The following is a 7080-nucleotide window of genomic DNA, read 5'->3' on the forward strand; positions in this document are numbered from 1 at the left end:
GAGGAATTTCACCGTCCAGTTCCTGCAGCAGAAAGGGAACGCGGGGGGGGGGGGGGGGGGGGGGGGGGAGAGTGTGAAAAGTTGTTTAACATGGCTGTGCTGGTGTTAAGCCAGCCATGAGACCTAATATGGGGAAACAAGCATCCAAAAATATAAGTAGATGGCATACTACGTTGTAAGGTGATATATGTTTTGGAAAACATAAGGCTGGGTGGGAGGACTGAGGGGTGCTCGCGTGGCAGCGTGTTGGTGGGGGTGCGATTCACGATTTTCAATTGGGGATATTGGAGCAAAGACTGAAGACGAGGGAATTATTCGTGCGGCACTCAATGGCAAACGTACACAGACATAACTGTTTACACGTCCAGATACACTTTTTAAACAAAAACGGGCTCATACCATATATATGAGCCTGCAGTTTGCTTTTTAAAATTCAGTAGTGCTGTATAGCAGATTTATGGGAGAAGCAGAAACCTTGCCTACCTGAGACCCCTTTCGCCGTTTATGCTTTCAAGGGGTGGCACCAGTGTTATCCCAGGCTGCGCCTCTGTTTCCTTCATCTCTCACTGAGTGACACAGAACTGCCCTTTTGGTCTCTTTCCAGTTCCTTTCCTTTAGATTTATTTGGGGGGTGTTAAAGAGTTGTTGCCCAGACCTCTTCCCCTGTATTCTCTTCCCTCTGTGTTATGTTAGTTTGCAGGTGCTCCTGTAACAAATTACCACAAACAGATTTATTCTTTTACAGCTGATGGTCAGAAGTCAAATCAGTTTCACTGGGCTAAAGGCAAGGTGTGAGGAGGGCTTGTTCCTTCTGGAGGCTCCTGGGAGAGTGTTTCTTTGCCTTTTTCAGCTTCTGCTGACTGCTTGTATTTCTTGGCTTGTGGCCCCTTCCTCTATCTTCAAAGTACATGACTCCAATCTCTGCTTCTGTCATCACATCACTTTCTTGGGGACCAACTCCTCCTGTGTCCCTCTTATAAGGACTGTTGTGATCACATTAGGCCCAGCTGGATAACCTGGGATAATATCTGCATCACGATCCTCACTTTAACCACATTTTCAAAATCTCTTTACCATGTAAATTAACATTCACAGCTTTTGGAGATTAAGACATGGATACATTTGGGCAACCATTGTTTTCAGCTTGAAGAGGCCCATTTCCCGGCTGAGCTCCTCCTCAGAGCTGTTCTCCTACCTTTTGTCTGGGGAACACAAAATAGCTCCCACGGACCTTACCCCTCTCCTCAGTCTTCAGTGGAAAACCACAGAGCTCTTCCCTGATCCATTGATTCTACCACCCTTGCCCTAATCCTTACCCCTTCATGTCCCCATTTCCCTCCCACTTCCATCCGTCTTGGAGGCCATGGCCCATCGTTATGATTGGTCCTTTGCATATGCCACTAACTCTCTTGCCTCTGTCTCAGTTTTTTTTTTTTCTCCTGGTAAAACCAGCAAACCTGGTTTAATCCAACTCCCTGCCTGTTCCCTGCCTGTGCCTGTGGGGCACATGTAGCCTGAGAAAAACACATGTCCCTGATGATTGCTGTCACTTTCAGATTATGGCCACTACCTTCAAGTGTGTCCTTTCTGCCCATTTATCCTTCTACATTTTCGTAGTCCATCCATTCTCCTAAATGACTGTTTCACAACTTCTCCTCTCTCTTCAAGCCACTAACAAGTTCTCCCGTCTCACTAACAGCTGATGACTTTGCTTTCTATGTTACTGAGAAAAGAGAACTTCTGTACCCTCTCACAATCGTATCTGCCCTCTTTGCATTAATAAGTAGATGGCAACCTGTGTGCTCTACTTTCCATTCTGAATGAATGGCCCCAGTTCCCGTTCAAGAAAACTCCTGTCTTGCACCTGGATCTTATCCTCTTTCTCATGCATGAAGGCATTCTCCTCTCTCTTCTGTATTACTAGTTTTTCATTCTGTACTTAATTGTCATACTAATGAATATGCTGTAATATCTTATATAATTTTATTTCCCTTCCCATTTTTTCCCATTTCTCTGCTTCTTTTTACAGCAAAAATCCTCAAAATATTGTCTCTAGGAGATGTCTCCAATTCCTCTTTTATATTCACTTGAACCCTCTTCAATTTGTTTTTCTTACCAATCCAATGGAAAAGTCACCATTAACTTTCAACAGTGTAGGTTCAAAATATATGTCAAAAACGTTTATAATGGGAGAAGTTGACAGATTACTATTATAGCCATGGATTTTGATACACCTCTTACAGAAGAAAAGTCAAATCAACAAAAATATGCTGGGAATATAGAAAATCAGAAAAACATAGTTAACATAGTGTTTTAGTCCATTTTGTGTTGCTATAACAGAAATACCTGAGACTGGGTAATTTATAAAGAACAGAGGTTTATTTGGCTTACGATTCTGGGACAGCTGCATCTGGCACGAGCCTCAGGCTGCTTCTATTCATGGTGGAAAGTGGCAGGGAGCCAGTGGGTACAAGCAGATCACATGGCAAGAGGAAGCAAGAGAGAGAGAGAGAAGGTGCCAGGGTCTTTTTAAGCAACAAGTTCTCAAGGAAACTAATAGAGCGAGAACTCATTCATTAATATCCCCCCCTCCCCCGGCGAGCATTAATCCATTCATGAGAGATCCGCCCCTATGACTCAGTCAGTTTCCAACACTGCCACATTGGAGATCAAATTTCCACATGAGTTTTGGAGGGGACAACACATCCAAACTCCATCACATAGTTAACAGGCTTTAACAGAATTTAATTGATACATACAGAATAGTGGTTGCCCAAATCAGAAAATGTCTGTATTTCTGAACATGAAACAGTCACAAAAATTAATCCCGTTAAGTCTGAAAATGTCAGCAAGTTCTAAGGAGCTGATATATAGTCAACTTTCACTTATCAAAGGGGATTTCAGACAGACATTGTCTCTAGATACTAGCCCACGAATCTGCTGCCCACAGGGTTTCTGACATCACCCACCAAAGTGCTGAACTTTTTTCTGCACTCAGATTCTGACATGGCAACCTTCTGAGAAAGGCCTACAGTTGGAAAAATGCTATTTGCAATATTTAAACTATATATGAGGGTACTTCAAAAAGTCCGTGGAAAAATAGTATTGAAAGGTAATGCGAATATTTCCACAAACTATTTGAAGTACCCTCATTTTGTGCTTTCAGATCAAAATAAAGCATTTAAACGTATTATTTATGGCTCCAATTCCTACTTGCCAGGAATCCAAGACTGTATGTCATCTGTATTATTTTGATTATTTGTAATGTACAAATCAACTTGAGGATCTTGTCTTCTCAACACTAACCATTTTATAGACGAAGAAAACTTAAAAAAGTGAAGTTTTCTTGAAGTCACTCAATTTGTTATTGGCAAAGCCCAGTAAAGCCAAAACATTGCCTCTTTTTGGGACAGTGCTTTTCTGCAAGATCTTCATCCCAGGGAATAGAGTTGCGATGGATGGGACTATCCAGAGTTCCATCCTAATGTTCTAGGGAGGGAAGTATAGTCAGATGGTAAACAAAAGGGCAGGGAGAGAGACCTGGGGCTCACACCCTGATTAACAGGGTAACAGCTTTTCTTGAGTCTGTTGATTGCTAGGAAAACAACTGATTGCTTGCAATAGGAAAAGGCCCACTTGGAAAAAAAACATGTTCTTGATCTAGTGAGGAAGAAGGAACACTATACCTTTATCTCATGTAGTCATCCTCCACACCCTAATAAGGGAGGCAGTGCCACCCATTTATAGCTTTTACTTTTTAAAAGCCTTTAGAAGCATATCCAGAAAAAAGGAAAAGAAAAAACATATCTAATATCTCATAATTAATAAGGGGTAGAGGATAGATTCAAATCCAGTTTTGATTTTTTTTTTTTAAATCCATAGCACATGTTCTTCACAGATGGTTCCTTTTATTATTTTTCTGCTTCTTCTAGTCATTCATCTCTCCAAGACTTGGTTTTCTCATTTATAAAAGGGTCTCAGTGACCACAGTCCCTTTCACTGAAATCTCCAGAAAGGTAAAGGAGGTTAAAGTGTATTTAGGAACTTTCCAGGGCTCTATGGGTTTGGAGATGATTTTCTCTCCCTGAAATGTGGTGCTTTGTACTTAGAAAGTGCCAGGTGGTGTTTGTGGGGATAAATTAAGGGGCCTTAGCAAGGGACTTTTTGGGCACAAAGACATTCACATTCACATTGTGTTCTGTGCAATTCAGAATCCCTGGAGAATGATCACATTTCCTCACTGTAACAGGGTGGTGGTGGGACCTGTGATGTGTGCTGAACTGCATTCTGCTGACACTGATAAACCTGCCACAAATATATACCCCATACTCATTCACACAATCTGTATTCACACATGCAATCTGTAACCCTCACAGCATTTTCCCACACAACCCTATTCATACACAGAATGTATTCTCACTTTGGCCCATTGTTGTCTGTGGTAGATTGCATTATTATTTCTAATTTGTTTCAGTTCATAGTTTTAAAACACTTAATTTTGAATAATTATAGATTCACAGGAAGTTGGAAAAAATGTACAAGGAAGTCCCATTACCATTCACCTGGTATCTCCCAATGGTAACATCTTGCATAACTAAATTTTGTGATTTTCAGGATATAGATTCTGTACATGTTTTTGTTAAGTCTCTTAAGGTTTTAATTTTCTTTGGAAATATTCTAAATGGCATTGTGTTTTACATTTTAAGTTTCATGTGTTTGTTGTTTACTACGTAGAAAAGTTATTGTTTTTTGTTTCTTTCTTTGTTTTTTTGGCTGCTGGTCGGTATAGGGATCGAACCCTGGACCTTGGTGTTATCAGCACCTTGCTCTAACTAACCAACTGAGCTAAACGGCCAGCCCTAAAAAGCTATTGATTTTTGTATGTTGATCTTGGTTCTGTGACCTCTGTGGTTATAGGAGTTTTTGTTTTGTTTTAGCTTCCTTGACATTTTCTACATAGACAATTATGTCATCTACAGAGACAGTTTTATTTACTTCTTTCCAATTTATATCCCCTTAATGTCTTTTATTGCACTAAAACTTCCAGCAGTATGTTGAATGAAAGTGATGACAGCAGACATCCTTGCTTTGTTACCAAACATAGAGGGAAAGCAGTCAGTCTTTTAACATTAAGTATAATGTTACCTTAGGTCTTTATCAATTTGAGGAAGTTCCTTTCAATTCAAAGTTTGCTGAGCATTGTTATGAATAATTGTTGGATTTTGTCAAATGCTTTTTCTCTTTCAGTTGATATAATCTTATGATTTTTCTTTTTCAGCTTGTTGATATGATAGATTATACTAGTGGATTTTCAAATATTGAACTAGCCTTGCATATGTGAAATAAATCCCATTGGGTTGTGGTGTATAATCCTTTTTACACTTTGCTAGGTTTGATTTGATAATATTTTGTTGAGGATTTTTGGATCTAAGTTCATTAGAGATATTGGTTTGTAGTTTTGTTGCTGTTATTGTTTTGTTTATTGTTTTGTTTTTTGTTTTGGTACTGTCTTTGATTTTGGTATCAGGGTACTACTGGCCTCAGGAATACGAGTTGGGAAGTGTTTCTTCCTCTTATTTTTTAGAAGAGACTGTGTAGAATTTATGTTAAATCTACTTTAAATGTTTGGTAGAATTCTCCAGTGAAACAACCAGAGCTTGGACATTTCTTTTTTATTTTTAATTACAAATTCAATTTCTTTAATGGTTATAGTACTATTCAGATGATCTATTTTATTTTGGTTTGTTTTTGGTAGCTTGTGGTTTTTAAAGAACTGGTCTATTCCTTCTAAGTTGTCAAATTTATGAATGTAGAGTTTTTTGTAGTATTTCCATTTTTTTCCTCTTTCTGGCTGCAAGTTCTGTGGTGATATGAACTGTTTTGCTCCTGATATTGGTGATTTATGTCTTCTCTCTTTTCATGTTTGTCAGTCTTGCTAGAGTTTTATTAAATTTATTGATTTTTTGAAAAGAACTTTGTGTTTCATTGGTTTTCTCTTTTGTTTGTCTGTTTTCAGTTTCATTTGCTTCTGTTCCTTCTGTTTTATTTGGGTGCATTTCTCTCTTCCTTTTTAGTTTCTGGAGATAGGATCATAAATTTCTGATTTGAGACTTTCCCTCTTTTTTAATAAAAGCATTAAATGCTAAAGAGTTCTCTCTCAGTACTACTTGATCACAAATTTTGATGTGTTGCATTCTCATTGTCATTCAGTTCTCTCTACCTATTTCTGTTCATTTGCCATCTTTTTGTTTCAGTTTTTTTTACTGTGGTTAAATATACATAACACAAAAGTTACCATCTTAATCATTTTTAAGTGTACAGTTCAGTGGAATTAAATACATTCATAAAGTAGTGCAACCATCACCATTATCCATCTGCATAACTCTGCTCGTCTTGTAAAACAAACTCTGTGCTCATTGAACAATAACTCCCCACTCTTCCCTCCCCCAACCCCAGCCCCGGGCAACCACCATTCTACTTTTTGTCTCTATGATTTTGACTATTCTAAGTACTCATATATAAGTGGAATCATATAGTGTTTGTCTTTTTTTGTGACTGGCTTATTTCACTTAGCATAATGTCTTCAAGTTTTCATCTATGTTGTAGCATATTGCAGAATTTCCTTCCTTTTTAAGGCAGAGTAATATTTCATTGTATGGATATACCACATTTTGCTTGACCATTCATTTGTTCATGGACACTTAGATTGCTTCCATGTTTTAGATATTGTGAATAATGCTGCTATAAACATGGGCGTGCAATCCATGTATTGTTTTTAAATTTCATTTAAGATTTCCTCTTTGCCAGTCACCAAAAAAAAAAGAAAAAAAAAAAAGATTTCCTCTTTGATCCGTGGATTATTTAGAAGTGAGTAGTGTAATTTCCTAGTGTTTGGAGAATTTCCTGTTGGTCCTTCTGTGATTGATTCCTATTTTGATCTTATCTCAGAGAATGTACTTTGTGTGATTTCAATTCTTTAAAATTTGTTGCGGTGGTTTTATGACCCAGGATATGGTCTAATAAGGGGAATATTCCATGGGTACTTGAAAAGAATGTATATTGTGCTGTTGTTGGATGGAA

Source organism: Cynocephalus volans, chromosome 2 (genome assembly GCF_027409185.1).
Source record: "Cynocephalus volans isolate mCynVol1 chromosome 2, mCynVol1.pri, whole genome shotgun sequence".
Lineage (NCBI taxonomy): Eukaryota > Metazoa > Chordata > Mammalia > Dermoptera > Cynocephalidae > Cynocephalus > Cynocephalus volans.